Source organism: Porites lutea, chromosome 7 (genome assembly GCF_958299795.1).
Source record: "Porites lutea chromosome 7, jaPorLute2.1, whole genome shotgun sequence".
In the NCBI taxonomy this organism is placed as follows: Eukaryota; Metazoa; Cnidaria; class Anthozoa; order Scleractinia; family Poritidae; genus Porites; species Porites lutea.
The window spans coordinates 33,876,140-33,898,639 of NC_133207.1; the positions used below are offsets into that span (position 1 = coordinate 33,876,140).

The window sequence follows — 22,500 nt, forward strand, 5'->3', positions numbered from 1 at the left end:
CAAAAACACTGCATCAACTGATCCAAGTTTATCAAAGGCCTGAAACCACTCATGTACTGATTTCAGTAGCTGGGTAATACAAGATCTTGATGGTCTAAATCCATGCTGATTGTCGTTAAGCAGTTGGAAGTCAGTCCGATACTTCATAATGTGCTTGTGGATCAAGCGCTCTAACGTTTTCACAATGACGCTAGTCAATGAAATTGGACGGTAGTTATCTGCCAAGTTATTTTTGCCAGATTTGAATATAGGCACAACATTTGCAACAGTCGCATCTTCGCACAGTCGGTGACAGGAAGCTCCTTTTCGTCTACCTCGAGAGCGGAGAAGTTATGAGAGATCTTTTTAAAGTCGATAACCATCTCCTTGCACTTGTCGGCATTTAGCTGCATCCGCTGGGACCGAGACCAGTCTTCCACGGCAGTAACAGCGTGTTGCACATCACCCAGGGAGCCGCGAGGTATGGTTTGGGAGATTGTTGTATCGTCCACATACCTCCACGTGAGAGCGTCAATCTTGAGATCATTGATCATGAGTAAGAAAAGCCAAAGGCCGAGCTTGGTCCCTTGAGGAACTCCGGAGCGGAGTGGACCCCACGCAGAGAAGCAGTCTGAGGACAACTTGACGCGTTGGTGTGAAATAAAGCTTGTTGTTGTTGTTGTTGTTATGTCCCATCCGACAGAAGAGCAGCATAACACGTCACGATCAGTCAGTTCTAACATACGTTTTTTTTTTTCCTGCCTGCTCTTCGGTTAAATGAAGAAATGAAAAAAAAACACCATTTTCTTTCCAGAGGCTTACCTCTCACCAGCCTCCTTAGGCACCAAGAGGCTTCTGCGAACCTCTAGTATGTCTGTTAAGAACTAACCCATTACCTTCCGCAATGTCGGTTTGGAAACATGTTTATGTTGATTATCATTTTTATCCTCTTTGTTAAAAAGGAAAACTGGACGAGCTGGTGCAAACATGTGGCTTCTCACACATTCTCACTTGGTCGACATACTTTTTTTGCACAAAGTATTTTTATTTATCTGGATTTTTACTGGATGTCACTCAGTCAGTGGAAGTCCAAACATTGCCACTGTGATCAAAGCCAGGTGCTATGCAAACTGCTTGACAAAGGTGAGCAACTTTTATTGTACTAAGTTTTTTGTACAAGCGGCCACACCGTACGATCTCTCATCTGTTCAATGTTGCAGGGCATTTTGGTCAGCGAATAAGCAACATTGCCGTGAGTCAATAGAGTTGTGCGGGCAACACATCGACGAACTAACTGCTTACGGTATCTACTCGATTAACCGCACAGGGTGCTTATTTATTTTGGACCTTGAGATTGGAAGCTTTTTCGACGTAAGCGCTTATTCGAGGCTGAGCGCCCATTAATTTTTCACCATTTGGGGCGGGGGGGGGGGGTGCTTACTCGAGTTTGGGTGCTTATTCAAATGAATACGGTATACTTAGAGCCACTCGGAGTAGTTTGCGAGCCCCTTTGCAGCTAAATCAGAGCAACTCTAAGTTATGAAAGAGCAGCTCAGAGCAACACCGAGTAAACAGCGTTGTGAGTAGCTCGTCGTCCGTTGAGTGTGGAGTGAACTTTGTAGTTGGTCGAGAGTCGGTGGCTTTTATAGACTCTGGGTGCTTGTGTGACAATTGTTTATCTCTCGAATGCAGGGGAAGGTTGACAATACATGCTCAACCCCACACGCTATCGACTTTGTAGAAAAAAGGTCTTTGGTACGAGTTTTGGCAAGACGTTGAAAGGCACATGCATACTATCCAATCTTACTCTTGCAAGTTCGTAGCCTCCCACGGAGGCGGTTTTAGGGGAGCTCGTTTTTCATCCCTCCCCACAAACGCCTGCTCAACTGAAAACAATATTCCTTTCCCATTGTTTTGTTTGCGTGGTAAGTGACCAATCAACAGTTTTGAAATAGAGTGTTGACAGGCTAAACACGACTAAAACGACTTAAACGTGACCCTAGAGTTACAGTTTTCCTTCTTTTCTTTCCTTCGCCAAGAATATGTGATGCATGGAGTATTCAAAAATTTGACTAAATCTTGGTTTTGCCGCTCTGAATCTAACATTTATTAAAGGTCAGAAAGCTTTCTCAGTGTTTCATGCAGATCGAGTAATTATTAGATCACCCCGCGGTCAAGGTCAGCTTTCCAGAATTTAGAAAGTACAAGGTGATTGGCTAAGCTTGGGAAAGGAATGTTATCTTCGGTTGAGCAGGCGTTTGTCGGGAGGGATGAAAGACGAGCTCCCCTAAAAACGCCTGCCTGGGAGGCTAGCAAGTTCGCGACTTTGTAGAAAAACGTTTTGGGTACTTTTTTTGACAAGATGTTTCAATGTGCATGAGTGGACAGAAATTCTACTCCTACATGTGTACGAATATGAATATAATGTAGGCATATATCTTTCCATAGTGCGCATGCGTGCTCCCGTAAATTTTCGCATGAGTGGACAGAAATTCCACTCCCAGATGTATGTATTACCTGTGACTGCAATTTCGTCGCGTTTAGTGACCGGCAACCTACTTTTGAGTCCTTGGTATGTTTGATAAGCGTCTAGATTTTATGTTTACAGAATTCAGCGACAAATGAGACTGGGATCCCCTGTCAAACATCTAACTGTAAGGAAGTAAGTACCATTATTTTCATTCAGTAATTGTAAAGTTTAAAGACTCTTTAAAATATTAACACACCTCAGTCTAATGAATTGGGAGAAAGTGCAAAAAAGTACATGTATAAAAGGCATAAACCCAGACAGAGTGCTTCGTAAATGATTTGCAAAGAATTTAAATGTTAATTTTTCTATCCTAGGCCTTGATATTTGTTTTAACTCTTCTGTTATAGTGTCTAGGTCCATGCGGATCGTCTTATCCTAATGAAACAGCCTGCAAGCGAACCTGTGTAAGTGTTGACTCATCTGGAATTATTTGCAGTTGTGTTCATCAATGCTCCCCTCTCTCTCTCTCTCTCTCTCTCTCTCTCTCTCTCTCTCTCTCTCTCTCTCTCTCTCTCTCTCTCTCTCTCTCTCTCTCTCTCTCTCTCTCTTTAACTTTACTAACTGGAAAATGACTGTGTTCAATTCGAGTTCGTTTTCTATTACAGAAAACCTCGAGTAGCTGTCTGGATAGCTGCAAGTTTTTAACCAAAGTAAAAGCTTTGTCTTCTACAATAACTGGAGATGGTTCCTTGCTGCCACCCCCAGTGAATCTATCTGTTACAAACAGAAGTTTCACCTCCATCTCCCTGCAGTGGGAGGCTGTAAAGAACAGGAATGGCAGCCCTGTTTATATGATGAAAATAGAGTTGACTAAAGACGGATCAAAGTATTTTCCTATAAATATGAAAGAGGTAAAATGAATAAAGCTTTTAATTTTTCTTTACTTTGATCTAGAAGATACACATTTACGTTGTTTTTTCACTCTTTACTTGTCGTATTTCATAGGTGTTTGTTAAGCCAGAAGCAACAATTTCCGTCCCGCAACTTTGTACTTACATCTCATCGGAGATACCACTTAGAGTTCGTCGTTCTGACCACAGGCCAGTATTACTCAAGTTCAAAGTGTCTGTCCTTACGGAAAATTCCTCTATAAGCGCTGGGCAGCAGACGGTGCAAACTAGTAAGTCCCCTTTTAAACCAATTGGTAATTAAACTCATTAAATTAAACTTATTTTGTACTGATGCTAAATTGCAATTTGCAAATTCAGTTAACTAAAATATAGTTCTCGCTCCTAATGCATTGGTTTTTTTTAATCATAGGCATCTATAAGCGCACCGAGGCCTTTCAAACATCCCACAATCCCTGTTAGCGACAAAGTAGCAAATAAATAAGAAAAACCATTAATACAAGTCCTTCCAAATACTTCACAAATCCAGAGAGAATCGCGTGGTTGCGAATCGAGTATAGCAAATGGTCTGGCTACAGTTGCAATGGTCAGCTGTGAAGTTGAAGTGAGTGTACCAAAGCGAGGCAAACTTTCCTACTAACTTCTGGCGAGATTTAAACTAGCATCTGAGTGAAATATGTCTGCTCCGGTCTCGCTACACCCGCAGCAATCAAAAACCTATATTAATATTATGTTTCCTTCATTTTATATGTAAAGAATTTTCAAATTGACCGTCATAATGGTAATTTTTTATCACCTGCATTACGATCGTTACGTTTTCACCTGTTTTTTTTTTTAACCAACTATATGCATCTATTATATTTTATTTTAGATCTTGTAAAGCCTGAAATGGTCAAAAATCTGACTGTAGACAGGATAGAGTATGATCCAAAACGAGGAAGTCGCTTTTTTAATACAAAAGTGACGATTTCTTTGATTACCCCAAAAGGTGCGTATTTTAAAAGAGTATACAGCTATCCCCCGAAGGGGAGGTGAATAATGGTGGATATATATATATAGTATATACTAAAACAGTGGATAGTGTTTTAGTATATACTAAAACAATTGTTCACCTCAGTGTCAGTGGCTAGTCGGTGAATTTTCCATTACTAGCCACCTCACCTCCACTTCGTTGAATAATTGTTATATATCTAGCGCTGTTCACCGACCCATAGGGGGATAGTTGTTTTAGTATTTGCCAAATCAGTTGGATGAAAATGAGAAAAATAACTTTTTGTAAACTAAAAACGTAACTTTGTTTACAATTTACAAACATTTCAGGGATTTTGTCAAATGCTTTTTTACGATTTTGCTGTAAATTCAGCATGAAAATAATTTTCTCCTACCAGTAAACACCGACAAACCAAAGTTCACCTTTTTTTCGGTATGTTTGTACGACTCCTTCATTTATCGCTCAAATTTCGTCTTCCGAAAATGTCTCGAAACGAGACGCCATCTTGGCTCCGGTCGCAAAACAGTGAATAGCCAAGGATATTCCGAGTCATTACGGGAGCTAATAAAAACGCGCGCGAAAACTGCTATTCACTGATTTGGTAAATACTAATAAACAATATGAAAGAAGGGCTCTAATATTATTAGTGTATCAAGTATCACTAAGAATGTGTCAAGTAACTAAGTCATTTCGTCAACGTGGTGATTCTAGAAAATATCCATCCCATTGAAAGATTTTACGTTGATTGGAGAGTGGATGTCAGCAGATGCGCCTACCTCCCCTATTTAGGCGGCTTGGGGGGACATTTTGCGGTAAGTACACAGAAGTTGAAAATTTTTTTAAAGAGCAACAAAACCAAACTGTGAAAAGCTCACGTTCTAAGTCAACAACAGTACGAATTTTCAGATTAAAAGAGAAACGAAAAAAACACAGTACGCGGAGGTAAACATAATTACCAATTAATAACTTATAAATGGGCCTAAACTTGACCTGAGCCCACGAAAGTCGAATTCAATCACTGTTTCATTATTCGTTCAAAAACAAATTCATATTTAAAAAAGCAAACTTAAAGATGCTTTTGGCGATCGATAGAAAATTCACGTTTTTATTTGTCTCACTCGGCAAATTCAGGATATAAAGGGTTATTTAGTCCTGCAGATATTCTTCATAGAGCATTGGAAGAAGTTTCCCGCTAACAATACAAATCGCCAGTTAAACAGAATATCGACAGGAAAATAGCCTGCGAAGACAACCTTCTCTCCTCGCCGCAAGGGACGTTTTGGGGACGAGACGTCTGCAATACTAATGACGTCAATCAATTTTTACATCACTAATCTGGTTGTCATGAAGTTCAAGATGCAAAATTGTTCGAGTTTCTGTTCTTTTAGTCAATTATTGCTACTTACTAGCCAATATAAATCACAAGTTTTCAGTTCTTACCAGAACTGAGATGTGGCTCAAAGAAAGTAATTTTAATAACTAACTAGTTTTAGTAAAATCCAACAAGTGGTCTATTATCAATGCTGCGTTCTGATTGGTTGAGCTACTATATGTTATAGCCCACTAGTAGCGAAAAGTGCGGGCTATTTGGCGGCAAGAAAGAATTGAAGTCTAGCTTTAACTAGCTAAAATTTTTTTTTATTCTCGATATTTTTGACCAGCTACTTGGATTTTACTAAAACAATTATTCCTCTCGCCCTCATGGCCTCTGAGTCAATAGCCCACTCGGCCTTCGGCCTCTTGGGCTATTGACTCAGAGCCCATTCGGGCTCGAGGAATAATTGTTAAATAGCTATCGCTATGTGCCAACGAGCAAAGACTTACCTATAAGCGCGCGCTGTTGAATTTGTTTAGAAATGTCATGAAATACAGTAATTGATGAAAAATAGATCTAACTTAATTCGATTGGATACATACATACATACATACATCCATACATACATACATACATACATACATACATACATACATACATGCGGGCATACATACACCAACCCACGGCAGGGCCAGTACCTCACGCATGCGCGCAGCCATATCACGCGGGCAGTGACAGCCACAGACAGCTGTTTTGCCCTTATTGGGGCCCACCAGCGTGGAAGTAGTTGGGTTAATAAACGGAGAAAACCGGCGTCTCTAAAAACCCGAGGTGTGTGCTAAGCGGTCTATCAAGCGCCACCTCCACACAACACATGTGGGAGCTGTTCGCTGGGAACCGCAGAACAGTTCTACCACGACATGCTCGGGGAAGGTGGATCACGAGTTACCAGTAAATTACAGCGGGGGCACACTCACACTAACCCACGGCCTGGCCTTTACGTCAAGCATGCGCACAGCCATATCACACGAGCAGTGGCAGCCATGGACAGCTGTTTCGCCCGTTACTGTAACCTGCGATCAGGCGTTTTTTTTTTTAAGAGCGAACGAGGCGAGAGGAAAAAAAAACTCTTCCCGTGAGAGACATAAAGGGATATTAGGGAGAGGGTGTGATTTCAGGCTACCCTTACTGGGGCTCATCAGTATGGCATAGCCGTCGGTCAGTGACGGGGAAACCCCGTGTTTTTTGTTTTAGACCAGCCGAGTGCAATGCTGAGCCACCATTCACAGACTTAACAGACTTGCCCAAGGGAGGATGCACAAGGCACGCTAACTTCGCCTTGGGAACGAACCACGCCTCCCCTTACACAGACACATTACAAAACAAAACAATGACAAAGCTAGACGGCACAAAATGACAAGTTAAAAAACGCCGGAGGAACAAACTAACTACGACTAACTAAAGCTAACTACAGCGCACAAACAACCGGGTCACTCACCACTAGACTGATGGCGCGCTATCTGATGGAACAAAAGGGTCAGGCAGCAAAGAAGAGAGCCAAAAACCAAGAAGCAAACAAAAAGGAAAACCAAATTAAGATTGGAATAGAAAAAACTAGAACGGCCAAAACAATAAAAACTAGATCGATAAAACCAAACGACCATCACGGACCGAGCCAACAACTTCATTGGTACACCACTGTCTAGCAAAATACCTCTTACGGCGAGAAGAGTTGAAAAGGCGGAAAAACAAAGGCAAATGGAAACAAAGACGAGATTTCATCCGCGCCAAGACAGCAAAGGCACCCGGTTGCACGTCACGAAACCGGAAATCGTTCCAGGCGACCCAGAAGGAGAATTTGCAGACATTAAGAGCATAGAAAAAGAAACGACGGACACACAGAAGCACATCTTCAGAGAAGCCAAAACGAACATGACGGAGAAGGATAGGCCCAAAATGACGGCGAAAAAAGAAAGAGCAGAGAGGACAACCAGGAAAGCACGCTTTAAGCTAAAGGACATGAGAAAACAAGTGGTCTAAGGTCTCCAACGGGTGACCACAGAAGCAGGCCGTAAGAATGGACAAAGGATGACAAACGCTCAGCCGTGTACAACACTCCACGTGCCACCCTCCAAGACAGGTCGATGACCTGACGGTCCATGTCAAAGAAAAACAACTGACGCCAGGTGGCAGACCACTACAGAGAACCAAAGAATTTAAAAACTCCACGACACAAGGGGGGAGTGGCCAAACGACCCGACAAAAGAATAAGATAGGCAGACTTGGTAGATAACGAGGCCACTGACACTACCGTCAATCCACTACCCACACAAAGCGAGCCACGATTAGACAAGAAGGCACCTCCGGCGGATCTCCAAGCAGTCAAGAGGGTTGAATAAAAACCGGGCAACCCACCAGCACCAGGAAACCGAAGCGGATTGGACAGTATCTGGACAGGAGAAGCACCAAAACCTTGATTGCACCAGAAAGAGAAAAAAGAGACCCACGTAGATGGAGATAGTGAGAGACGCCTCACCCATTACAACAAACAGGGCCCATACCTTTAGCTGAACATCAACGACAGAAAAGCCACCACACGGGGGTGGTTGGGCAATGACTTCACGGGTAACAAGATCCGGCCTACCATTAAAAAAAACTGGAACACCGAGCCGTCCAGTTCACGCAGAACCCAAGAAGGCATGTGAACCACCAACGCTACATACCAGATTCTCGAAAGGGCCAAAGCATTGATCACAAGGGCCTTCCCACGAAAAGACAGAGATCGCTGACGCCACGACGACAACACATTTTGGTCGGCACTTATACTTGGGCGCCAATTATCCTCCTCAGTGGCAAACCGGCCCAGAAAAACTCCAAGAAAATAAAATTTAACGGAACTCCACTCAATGACCACAGGCGCATATGTCCGACCGTTCCAAGAGCCGAGCCATAGACCATTACACTTCCACAGATTCAATTTCGCCCCAGAACCCCGCTCATAAAGATCATATACGTCGAAGGTCGCAGTAATGGCAGCATTAAACGTAACCAGTACCGAGGTATCATCAGCATACTGCGAAAGAGGAGGCAAAGACACTGAACAGCCAGTAAGGGCAGCCCGGAAATGTCCGGATGGCAACAAATGTTACAGGCTAAGACTTGAGCCACCATAACGTAGAGAAGGGGCGACAAAGGACAGCCTTGACGAACCCCACTTAACAAAGAATAATAGAAAGAAATGTGACCATTAACATTAACTGCACTCTGCGAGTCCCTATAAAAAAGATCGATGCAGCTGATGAAAGAGGGACCAAAACCCATCGTGGACAAAGTGTCCCACATGAAATCCCAGTCCACGCGGTCAAAAGCTTTTTCCTGACACACAGATAAGATGGCCCATGGGACTCCCGCCTGGGAAGCATAGTCAGCGACATCAGGCAGATAAGAGACGTTCTCCCCAATGAACCGACCAGGGACGCCACTTTCAAACCTATCTCAAGAGAAGAAAAGTGCAACCAACAAAGGCGACCGAGGAGAGCAGCGAGAAGGGAGACACGCACACTCAAGCAAAGCCAACTCAGAGCCCAAGAAAACCGTCATACAGCCAACGAAGGCGACCGAGGGGGAGCAAAGAGAGGGAAGACACACACACTCAAGCAAAAGACTCAGAGCCAAAGAGACTACAGTACCGCCAGCAAAGGCGACCTAGGGAGACAAACTCGAACCACACTAAGAAAGACAGAAATGAAAAGAGTCACCAACGACCTTACCGATACGACCATTAGCTCCTCAATGGCGTTGGAAAAAACGGCGCCTGCTTCGAGACCGAAAACGTTTAAAAAGCAGAGGTAAATAGAGGGACAGGCGACCCTTGATGCTAGCTATCAGACCCATGGCACTTGCAGGTTTGGATCGAAAACGTTATTCATTCCTTTGACACCAGACAAAAAACTTAATTTAGGACAGAAGATAACAGAAGACACGAGGAACACTCAACAGCTCATCACTACTGAAACCGAAAAAGAACATGACGCACGGTAATAGCTGGTGCCAGAGGAGAGAACAGAAAGAGTAGTGACTGAATTCAATCCAGATCACTTTGGGCCAGGGGACAGTGGAAGAACAAATGCTCCAGAGTCTCATCAGAATGACCACAGAGACAATCAGAAGCGACACGCCGCGGGCAACTTTCTAACAGAGATCAATGGGTTTCCTGTCGAGAGGCATGAAAAACAAGGTCTTCCAGGTAGAATCACAGTCTAAGTCTCCATAATTTGAGCGAAACTTTACCATGCAGTGGGGTTGCGCAGGATTCAAAGACAAGAGAAGCTGATAGCAGGATTTGCAGTTCAAGGAGTCGGCCTGAGTAACCAACTGTCGGCAGAACCAACAATCAGGCCAGCCTGAGGCAAGGAGCCGTGAAGGGAAGTCCAAGTACGCAAAAGCGCAAGATAAAAAGCTGGAAGGCCCGAAGCTACCAAGAGGAAAAGAGATGGGGTAGCAAGCACAGTTTTGGGGGTCAACCCCAAAACGGCCAAAAAGCCAAAAGAACATCATGTGGGCCCACACATTCGGGGCAGTAGCATAACGACGGACCCACTGAGCCAAAAGTGCATGAACCTTGTAACGGACGGACACAACGCCAAAACCTCCCTGAAGAGTAGAATGGTAAACTACATCTCTGGCAACAAAGTCACGTTTGCCCCTCCAGAAGAAACAAAAGACAAGAGTATTGAGCCCGGATGCAACCCAATCAGGCATAGAAATAAGGGACGCTATGTACCACACTCTAGAGAGAGCCAGAGCATTGACAATTAGCGCTTTGCCAGAGTACGACAGAGATCGGCTACGCCAAGAATTTAGACATTTCTCGACGGCGTTAATTCCAGGCTGCCAGTTTTCCTCCTCCAGGTTGACATTATCAAGATAAACACCCAAAACCTTTATAAAGGCAGTGGTCCATTTGATGGGAACGGGTGCATCTAAACGGCCACGCCACGAACCCACCTAAACACCCTCACATTTACCAAGATTAAGCTTGGCACCAGTGCCTTGTTCGAAACGGCACAAAACGGCGGACGTGTCATCAGCATACAAGGACAGTACAGGGAGGGGAGAAGAAAGACCAGTGAGGCGCACACCAGTAATATCAGGATGACAGCAGACGTTAGCAGCCAGCACTTCCATGGAGAGAACATACAGAAGGGGGGACCAGGGACAGTCTTGACACATCCGACGGGAAGGCTTAATTGAAAGGGCGATATCTAGAGGTGTAACCAATGACAATTACGGAGCTGCGAACGTCAGTGTAAAAAAGCCTGACCCAACGGATAAAGTTGTCACGAGAGTCCATTTTAGCTAGGGTGGCGAAAAAGAAAGGCCAGTCAACACGGTCGAAAGGCTTCTCCTGATCCAGAATAAGGGAGCTACTGGCGGGTTGTACTTATTTGCCCGTTCAGCTACATCCCGTAAAAAGGCCCCGTTCTCGCCGATACAGCGACCCGGTACACCACAAGTCTGATCAGGAGAGACAACCGTAGCAATAACTTTCAAGAGACGGCCAGCCAGAACACGAGCACAGAGCTTGTAATCAACATTAAGAGGGCTAATGGGTCGGCAGTTCTTATGGTCTAGGTGATCACCTTTCTTGAAAATTAAGGGCAATGAGCGCCTCATGCTGAGAGAAAGGCAAGAGGCCAGCCTCCAGAGAAGAATTGAAAACATTAACAAGATCCCAACCAAGCAAATCCCAGAAAGCAACATAAAATTCCATTGGCAAACCATGAGAGCCTGGAGACTTGCTCTTAGGCATGCCAAGGAGAGCAGCATGAGCCTCATTAGGCGAGATTGGACCGTCACAAGAAGCGCCATCATCAACAGAAAGAGATAAAGTGAGACAGTCTGGACCCCAAGATCGACAGGGCAGGTCGTGAAAAGGTACTGGTAAAAACAAGCCCAGGACTCGCAAAAACCCTCAACATCCGTTACAACCACTCCATTGGAAACACGCATTGCGGAATCCAACTATCAGTTCCTCGCTTTTTTTCCAACCTTAAGAAGAAACTAGAGGAGGTTTCACCCTCCTCAGCCCACTTGACACGGGAGCGAACCCGCGCTCCCTCAGCCTCAGTCAGATCGAAAGACGCAAGTTGAGCAAGAACCCGCTCATATACCGGCATAAGGGAAAAAATACCATCATCGATTCTACCCTTCAGATGACAAACAAGGGCAGAAAGGACAGAGCGCAACAGAGAACGTTTATTATGAGCACCACTACAATGGCGGACCGCAAGACTTTTGAGATGCTCCTTGCCTCCGTCCCACCAATTCTGAAGAAATGAAAAAGAGGGCTTACGCGACCTCCATCTAGGCCAGAAGTCGCTAACAGTTTGAAAAAAGACAAGGTCCCTGAGGATGGATACATTCAGTTTACATCTGCCAGGGCCACGAGGAAAAGATTCAGGGATAGAAAAGCCGAAAAAAACGGCATCGTGATCAGAGAAAGGACATGGAACAATAGAACAGGAAGACACAAGACGAACCCAGGTTGAAGGGAAGCCAATAAAATCGATGCGGGGGGACAAGGAACCATCGGGCTTCAGTCAGGTGTAAGCGTGAATATCGGGATGGCGATGGCGTCAACAACCCAAAACACAGAACTCCCGGAAAAGTAACTCCAGTGAGACAAAGCTCTCACGGACGGTGACAGCAGGATCAGAGTCCCGACGATCTTTGGCTCTGTCAAAAACAGCCTATTACGTCACCACATAGTATCGTCGGAACAGATGGATTAGCAAAGTCCAAGCGTGCGGTAAAGAGTTCGTCGCGCTCGGGGTTCCGGTTAGGTGCATAGACAGATGCAATCCTGAGACGGGAACCCTACTACTGAATTCGGCCATCAGAAAACGTCCTTCAAGTTCAACCCAGGAGTTGACAAACGAAAAGCTGGGCGGTACAGAGGGACCTGCAACCAGTTGCAAAAGTACTTGAGACACTGTACCGTATTTTGGCATAAATGGCCTGTCCATGATCTTGTGCTTGTGATCCCCCCTCCACCCCTTATCAAAGTTGCTAGCAATACAAGACCATACTCAAAACTTGGAGGAACAACTTTGAATGGGAGGGAGGAGGGAGTTCAGTATTATATTTTACCTATATATTATATTTTATATTATATTTTTACCTTTATATTATATTTTAAGTCACTACATTCTTAAGCGCTTTTTTAGGCAGTCTGCTATCAATGACAATGATGTATCGGCTGGGAAAAGCAACATAAAGTGTCATTCTATTTATTTATGTCGCTATAGTCTTCGTTTTGGGAATTTAAGACCTGGAAATCGCTTGTTGAAGTAAACCTTAAATGAGACAACCAGTTGCAAAAGTACTTGAGACACTGTACCGTATTTTGGCATAAATGGCCTGTCCATGATCTTGTGCTTGTGATCCCCCCTCCACCCCTTATCAAAGTTGCTAGCAATACAAGACCATACTCAAAACTTGGAGGAACAACTTTGAATGGGAGGGAGGAGGGAGTTCAGTATTATATTTTACCGACCTGTGACCAGGAGCGATTTGAAGCAAGAAAGGTCGTTTTTCCGTGGGAGTGTCTCATCATTTTTGCAACTGGTTGTGGCAACGAGAGTAAGCAGTTCCAGGGGCCGTAACAGTGAGAAAACCAGAAGAGGAGAACCATGAAGTGGCCTCAGCAGCATTTGAGTAACATGAGTCGGAGAAGATAGTCGGAGAAGATAGGGGTGAGTGATGAAGAGGAAGAACAGTCCTCAAAAGACTCTATTCCATCAGAATTGAGGTCAACCTGACCCTCATCGATGACCTCAATTAAAGGCTGTCCACTAGTGGCCGCACCAGCACCAGCCATTACATCAACAGACTCCATTTCAGCAACATTTTCAACAACCGCAACATTGGGGTTGATAGCATTAACCTCATTCAAGCCTCCACTACTTTCAGTACTTTCATTAACAGTAATATCATTGAATTCATTTGATCTTTCAGTGCTACTATTTTTAATAACTTTATTTACTCTTTCAGTACTATTTGCACTAGTATTATTAATAGCTTCATTCGATCTTTCAGTACTATTTGCACCAGTATTATCATTCATAACCTTTAATCGCTCGATACTAATTTTACGTACTGCAGTACTTTAATTATTTCCTTTACTAGTAATACCTTCTAATTCAGCAGAATTGGCAACAAGAGAGTTAAACTCTCGGCTGTTGGCAAAACAAATACAGAAAGTAGGGTTTGGAGCAGAATTACTCCTTTTCGCAGATGAACCCTCGACTTTCCCGGCTCCTTTAGAGGCCCTTCGGTTGAACTCTGCCTCAGAAGAATCACCACTAAGAGGGAATGAGTCCTGCAGAATCGACTGACTCTGCAGTAGATCGAGATCGTTCTCCTTAAGAAGCTGAGAGTCAGAAGAATCACGAGAGACACTGGCCTCCGCAGACTGGGAAGATAAGGCCAGGTGCGGAAAATCCGCAGCGTCTCCCACTGACCCGTCAAAAGTTCAATTCCGAGCAAAGTGCCCGGTTTTCCCACACTTTCTGCACTTGTCCTTGTTGGGGCAGTTTCCCGATCTGTGGCCCTGAACGGCACAAAGATTGCAAACAAGGGTTTGACCAAGATACCACAAACGACACAAATACCCGTCCACCATCAGAAAGCGGGGTAATACCTCAGATAAGGCAACATCGACAAGCCTGGTACCATTAAAGATGTTTTGGTTGGAAAGAAAAGTCTGCTATTTGACAGACTTAACTGCACCATAGGCCTCGAAAGCAACCTCAAAAGATCTCTTATTTTCCTCGAAAGGAAAATCAAAAACGTGCCCGTGCGTAATAGGGGGCCGCCCCCCAAGATAGAGCACCAAAAACCGAAAAGATGATTTCCCGAAAACGATTTGGCCGCCCGAAAGTGCTCCGTAGAGGCGAAGGTAACACGGACGACCTCGTACGCAACCTGGACAGCCTTGACGTCAAGGCCGGCGAAAATCCGAAGAACTTCGGTCATGATCTCGTCTTTCGTTTTGTCAGAAAGCTTGCGGTCGATTTGCAAACTAATGGTTTTTGGTAGGCGCATGATAACAAAAGCGAAAAAGCAAAAAGGCAAAAAGCGAGAAAGCGAAAAGCAAAAAACGGCAAAGAGCAAAAGCAAAAAGCCGGGATTAAAAGAATACAAAGAAAAAAAAGATTAGAGTCGAAAGACACTAATCCACACAGCAAAAATGAAAATATAACAATCGGTGGCAGAAGGACACCAACTGTAAGAAAAAAAACAATTAATGTCGAAGACACCAATTGAAAGCACAAAAAACACAAAAAGGTAAATTAGAGTCCAAAGGACACCAATCTACAAAAAAAGAAACAATTTTTGGCAGGAAGACACTAATTGCAAGAACAAATATACAATTAGCGTAAAACCACCAATCGCCAGATGACCAAGTAATTTATTTGTGTCCAGAAGACGCCAAAAAACTTGCGACACAAAACAAAAGATATATAGAGCACAGGAAAAACAACCATCAAACTAGAAAAAGTAAGTAAGAGACAAGACAAGAAAAGGGAAAAAATTACCAAAAGTTAAGCTCTGACGGAGGTGGATCCCAAAATAACGGGCGCACGTATTCAAGAGGCAATATGCTACGCGGTGGGCGTTGGATAATGCTTGAGGGTTTAGACACAGTCTGAGTTTGTTCGGCTATCTCCCTGAATATGTATTATTGATCCAGGGGGTTATCTTTGTTACTATGGCAATAACATCCATGATCCCAAGCTCTTCAATCTTGGTTTTGTGAATTAAATACTGATGAGTTCCATATGTTATCTGCAGGCAAAAGTTATTTGACCGCAGGTGATACGATACTCGGGGATGTTTATATCCGTACTGAACGACCGGTGGTATGCCTTAATGACTAGCGTCTCATACAAACTAGAAATACGTATAACGCAGAATTACGCGACCCTCGGGGAGGGGAGGCCCATAAGTTGTCAGGGATGGAAAGTGGAGAATTGGATTAAATTGTGCCGCTGGTGAGGAGAGGTTTCAACACTGGCTCTAATATTGGAAGGTGAGATGCAGTAAATCTCCTCTTGGTAAGGGTAAATTTGAACTCAGTGCTCTGTCGTTAAAAAGTATTTTCTAGGATTTTAAGTGGGGTTGGTGTTGTTAAGGAAAGATAGCCAATGTTTCATAGGTCCCGTGATCAACCTACATGCATGTTAGATTATAGTCAAAAGAAAATGGTTGAAATTCACAAAAACACGAAAAACATCGCGAAACTGGAAATCTTGCCAAATACATGTCTGTATAACATATTTGAAACTTATTTCAGCTATAGGGGCTATCTACTTGCCGAAAACTTGCAAATTTATCTTGAAACTCCGTCATTGAAACGTGCAAACAACGTCCCGAAACTACCAGGCGTAGATTATGTTGCGAAAACTGGGCACTAGCCATGATGTGAAAGGCTTTGCCATTGGTTCATTTCTGGAGCGTATTATTGTTGAAAGAGCAAATGATAACCTCTGTTAAAAAAACGTTAAAAATACTGGTCTTATCAGCGTAAAACCGATCGATTTCTAGCGAAATTTGCCTTGAAAATAACCACAAAATCGGCCGTTTTTTACCGATTGCTTTTTGGTGAAGTTTGCACCAAAAACTCCCGCGAAATTTGACTTTTCTTCCGCGACCTATCAGAAGCAATATTAATAAAAAGTGTACTAATAATTACTTGTGAAGTGTGTCATTCGTAATGAGTGGATGAAATGGTAGGAGATGACGCTGCAATGAAAATAACAAGTAAATGCTGGTAATTGGAGTAAAATATTTATTGGTATGTGAACTGCAGCAAAGAGAGTGATTGCACTTGTTGTAGTACATACTCACACTTGACAACTAATTGTTTGTAACAGTATAAATGCAAAATTGGCGTAGGTGTCGAAATGTTTAAAATCATAAAGGGTAGATACTCTCACAGACTTTCACCTAATTTTGATCTGGTGAACTCAAGCAGGAGATCATTGGTAATGAGGATGAGAAAAGTGTTTACCGAATTTGGGAGGCAATCTCTGTTTTTCAGAGGTCCAATTCTTTGGAATGGCCTCAATAATGAAACAAGAATTCAAGATGAAGTAGCTAGATTTAAAGTAGCCTTGGAGAAATGTAATCAGGAACAAATTAGTTTAATGAGGGAAACTTGCGTAATTTTAAATAAAAATTTAGATGATTTCTTTTATTATTAACTTGTAATTTTAACTTATGATGCTGTGCTGATAGGATAATTTTAGTATTACTTATAGCTGTGAAACTTCCCTCAGCGGCGATGAGAGAGGAGAAACGTCTGCCGTTCGCAGGCTAGCTTTGCAGCCCAGTGTTTACCACTCGATGACTTCCCCTGCCATTTGCAAAGTATTTGCAAGACTAATCTAGAATCCTATTACATTTTGAATTTGTAGAGAAACAGGAAATAAAGGAAGAAACAACTGGTTGAAATTTAAGCATACTTTTAAATCTGGAATATTTGAATGGACACTAATAGTTGGATTCGGCTCTTGTATAATATGAAGAATCCGACTATAATGCAAAAGCCGAGTCCAATATAATTGCTAGATGTTGAATTTTTTTTGCTTTCTTTAAGGTAATGCATAGAAACGACAGCAAATATCATTTCCAAATATTGCAATTGTTAGTATATTCAGGAAGACTTTTACCTTGAAATCCCGTCGCCAAAAAGTCAGCCTCAAGACAAAACAGAAACACGTACCATCAGAGGGTTCATTTCTCATATATATCCACTTTAATTTGTTTGCAGCCACATCAAACTACCATTTCATTTTACATTTCATGGCATTTCATCTTCTGCAAACACCATTTGATAACGGTGAGTATAAAATGTCTTTGTTAATTTGCGTGTATAACTGTCTTTTTCAAGAACAAGGTGCAATGATCTTTCTCTAACAAATCCAACGGTTAATATTCGAAAATATTTCCTAATTGCATAATTAATGCAAGGTTACAGAAAAACCAAAGGCAAATAGCTCACTATAATGAATAATTAGATCAGCGCACAAGTTGCATAACGCTAAGATAGAAAGGAACAATAAAAGTTTGATAGCCGAAATAAAACTGCAGCAGGGACCTAGCCAGCCCATAGACCTAAATGCCCGGGTCTACAAATTATTGGCTCGATCACTCTACCGTTTGTAATAAATGATGTGTCCATGGGGTGGGCTAAAATGCATAAGAGGTCTAAGTGTTGGTAAGTTCAGTGCGTACTAGTCATACGTGAAATTTTCAGGATTTATGGAAATGAAAGTCAGCCAGGCCTATAACTACAATCATGGAAAAAAAGTCTTGGGACGCTTTTGCGTTTTGGGGGCGTTTTCCAATTCACACAGGGCCAACCCCTCCCCTCACCCCACAAACAATGTTGGACGCGTGTATCCATAATTTTTTTCCGAGTTTCAACTTTGTATAGGGTGGGGGGAGGGAGAACCGCAAGAAAATTTTGAAAACGCTGCACTGTTTTAAGAGGGAACCGAGAAATAACAGAAAAATATGAATATTGCGGTACTGTCCCAAGGACTGTCCAGGATTGTAGTAAAAAAGCTGGCTACGCCCCTAACTCCAATCTAACTCAGTGAGTTCTGTCGCAACTATCCGAGGTGAGTTGTTGTTCCATTGTACAATTTGTAGAATTGCTAAGATCGATGAGCTCTTCTCCGGTGTCCCAAGTAGTGATTGTTGAATGTCATGGTACCTTTTCTTTCTACTCTAGGTTCGTTCCAAAATTGGGTGTAGTTTCAGTGACCCAATAACAATAGCATACAACTCTCCAGGTAAATTTTTCGAGATTTTAGCCACAGGCAAGGAGTAGCGTCACCATTAATGTCACCTAGAAACTAGAATGGACAATTTCCTTTTTATATTTAACCTTAAATTTTCGCTAACAGAGATTGCGTAGTGGTGAGAGCACTTGCCTCCTATCCTAATGTGGGTTAATTCATTGGTTTTCCTCTTCTCTGCTGGTGCTTCAAGACATTTCTGAGTCCAGTAAAGCGTTACTGTGGATTTTTCCTCCTTCTTCAAGTTCCAATTCCATCTAGACAGAAAGTCATTAGGGATAATACTTTAATTATAAGGGTTTTACGTGTTCCAAATAAGGGTGGCTTGTTTATTTATTTATTCATTTGTTCTCATGTATTTATACAAATGTGGACTTCTGTGGGTGACACATTTTTTGTCGTAAGTGGGATCTGTTTAAGCTATCCCCTATTGTTTTTCAGTGTTTGGTCAATCATTCGCTGATGCAGAAGATTCGTGCTAATAATAGGTCTACGAATAGTTTATTGGACTGCGAAACGTAACACCGATGATATTTTGCAAAACAAGTTAATTTAATGGGCGTGCCTCTTTTGAGTTGAAATTAATTATAGAAATGCGGAGCCGTTGTTGTCACCACAGACAATCAGTGGTAGAAGCGGAATCATTTGAATCTTGATAGTCATGATTCCGCTCGTTTTTGCCTCAATGATTCATGATTCCTACAAGACTTTTTTTCCAGATTCAAGATTCACGAAAACTTTTGAACACCCACTGACTTAATGATTTTCTCAGTGGCAACTTAGTTTCGTTTTGTATATGTATAGTTCCTTTGGCGTTCAAACTTCTCCTTCATACAGGCTCGGTATCATCATTCGTTTTGTCTAGATACTGGTTTTTTTGTAACTGGCATGAATATTAAGCGCCAGGCCGAAGAAGATACTGGAAAAGCAAGCTGACCGTCAGCCCCGAATGCACCAATTACTGCTAGGGGGTTCTCAGAGCATGCTCCCCCGCGAAAATTTTTGAAAATTGGACTCTCGGAAACGCCATATCCTTCATTCCATGGATCGAACGCTACTAATTTATATGTTTATTTTGCTGAGCTTTCCTTTGAGTCTCGTTATTCATTTATTCCCCAGCCGAAGTACAAAGATTCATCATTCCCTAGTTTTTAAACGAAGATTCATGATTCTTACATGTTTTGTAACTATGATTCATGATTCATGATTCCGCCTCCACCCACCGACGGAGAAGGGCAAAGTGCGAATAAAGAAAGCATGTTCAGCAGTAAAACGAGCTTTTCGTCTATTGCGCATGAGCAGACCATTGTTACGAAACTACTATCTGCAGTAACGTAATAATGACCTCTGAATCGATTAAACTTCAGAAGAAAATTGTCTGAATGATTATAATGATCATAAGGTCCAGAAATTAGGTTTCTGTGATACTGGAAAATATCACTGCTTTAAAAGACAACCACTTAAAAGTAATTATCTCAATTCTTGTCCCGAGTAAATCCACATTCTGCAAGTAGCCCTCTTGTCCTACTCTCTTCCCTCGATCTCTACTAGAATATCTTTCAAGTAACGACATTGAAATGTTTTTGTTTAATATTTTGTTAATTGTTTTACTGGTAATATACACTTTTCTTTCAGGCTGTGATAATATAACCAATTTTCCCAAAAGCAAATGCTTCTTCATCAAGTGTAAGTTTTAGAATTATTTGCCTCCGTTCACTTATCAAACGATTATGGATATCCACCTGTTTGTATATTAACATCACTTATCTACTGCTTTTCCTTTTCCTTTTTTCTCTTTTACTTTTGTCTTTTTTTATTAAATGTTTTAATTAACGGGTATGCTGACACTGTAAACGGTCAATTGATTAATATTAAGTTTATTTCTTTTTAATTATGTATTAGATGGTAGCTAATCCGATGTTGTCAGCAAAGCTATAATTATTTAATTTTTTAAAACCGTCCAATTATGGGTTGATTTGGATAATTTGAAAGAGACAAATTGTCCACCGTCCAAATCAAGAAAAATGAGCCAATATAAAGCCAGTACAACTAGCTATGCAACTTAGCCTATTGGGGAACAAACTCACTCACTCACACTCACTCATTTTCAAGGTTGCTTGAATACCTCTGGAGAAAAATATACAAACAAGGAAATTTAAAAAGATCAGATTACCCTCAGAAGAATATCTTAAGGGAGTTAGAAATCCAGCGCATAGAATTAGTATTACTAAGCTGCGATTAGGAGTTTATTCTTAACGCATACAACCTTTTGTTTAACTGATCATTGACAATCTTTTATATGTGAAAGGTTTAAACCCAGGAGTCATTTCAAAAGTAGGTTGAGTTTGATCGTCCGGGTGAACGTACTCCAGAATAGGACTGTTGTTGTTGACAGTGACTGAAGTTTCGACAACCTGTGCGGTAGTCATCTTCAGAGTCAAAGTGAGTTGTATCACGTCAGTTGATGGTATTATACTCTGGTTATTGATCTGATTGGTCAATTATGTTGCGATGTTATTGGTCGTCTGTCAGTTAAGCTGTGATGTTATTGGCTATGAAGACTCGTAATCAGTAATTGGTGCGTTTCGATCCGTCTATTGCCACAGTTAAACAGTCGTCTATTGTTAGTCAAGTTGTCAGTTCCGTCGTTCTCCCGTAGTTAGTTTTGCTTGATCTCGTCAACAAGTCTTTTGTACGGCGCTAAGGAACTGTTGGCTACGATTCAGTGGCGTTTGTTCTAAGTTAGTAAACCAGCTTTCTAAAGTAAGAGGTTGATAGTAGTCTGTAGAATACGTTAAACATGTCGCAGAGTCAATCTCAGAAGTTTCGTCTGTAAATGGTGCTCATTAATGTGATTGTTGACGTCACCATTCCTCGTCGCTCGTTTGTGTTCGGTCAGTCGCGTGCTTAGGTTTCTGCCGGTTTCACCAATGTAAGAAGCCTGGCAGTCGCAGCATTTGATCTTGTATACTGCTCCCTGTCTGTCCTCCGGTTTGTCTTTGTCCTTGACATTAGTAAGCAGTCGCAGTAAAGTGGTTATCGGTTTGTGTGCAACACGTATATTGTAAGGTTGTAATACACGTGCAATAGTTTCAGAGGTGCCTCTGAGTACGGTATAGTCGCTGTCGTAACAGGGCCAGAGTTGGTCTGAGTGTTGGAATCAGTGTTACTGTGAGTGTTCCTTCTAACAAAGTCCGTGTTGTAATTGTCCTTTCTAAAAACGTTGTTAAGATAATCAGTCTCGTCTTGTAGGCTGTCAGCTGAGTCGCAAACTTGTTGCGCTCGTCTCGTCTTAGTCCGGATAGTAGTAGCCTTGTGAGAGGTCGGATTGTACCGAATACTGCTCTAGTAATCGGTCGGTATGTGTCGGTTTTCTGTAAATAGTCGTTTTTAGTTTGTTGTTGTCGCGAGTGACCAAGCAGTCTAGAAAAGGTATCTTACCATTTCCTTCGATCTCCTTGGTGAACTGTATGTCCGCGTTCTGTCTGTTAAGGTGTTCGAGAAAATCGTCGATTCCGTCTTTGTGTACGGCGGTGAATGTGTCGTCAACGTAACGTAACCAAGAAGGTATAGGTTGCGTGTAGGTAGCTAGGTCTTAGCAACGTCTTACTTTAGAAAGCTGGTTTCCTAACTTAGGACAAACGCCACTGAATCGTAGCCAACAGTTAATTACCAGCGCCGTACAAACGACTTATTGACGAGATCAGGCAAAACTATCCGCGAGAGAACGACTGAACTGACAACTTGACTAACAATAGACGACTGTTTAACTGTGACAATAGACGGATCGAAACGCACCAACTACTAATTACGAGTCTTCTTAGCCAATAACATCACAGCTTAACTGACAGACGACCAATAACATCGCGACATAATTGACCAATCAGATCAATAACCAGAGTATAATACCATCAACTGACGTGATACAACTCACTTTGACTCTGAAGATGACTACCACACAGGTC

General features: G+C 42.3%; 1 protein-coding gene across 1 annotated transcript in view; it reads left to right on the forward strand.

Annotated features, from left to right (window-relative positions):
- Positions 1 to 9: 9 nt before the first annotated feature.
- LOC140944958 (fumarate hydratase, mitochondrial-like) overlaps positions 10 to 22,500 on the forward strand; it is an 81,570-nt gene continuing 59,079 nt past the window's right edge. Inside the window, exon 1 of the mRNA XM_073394064.1 lies at positions 10 to 13. The gene's annotated coding sequence lies outside the window, so the exon portion shown is untranslated. The remainder of the gene's footprint in view (positions 14 to 22,500) is intronic.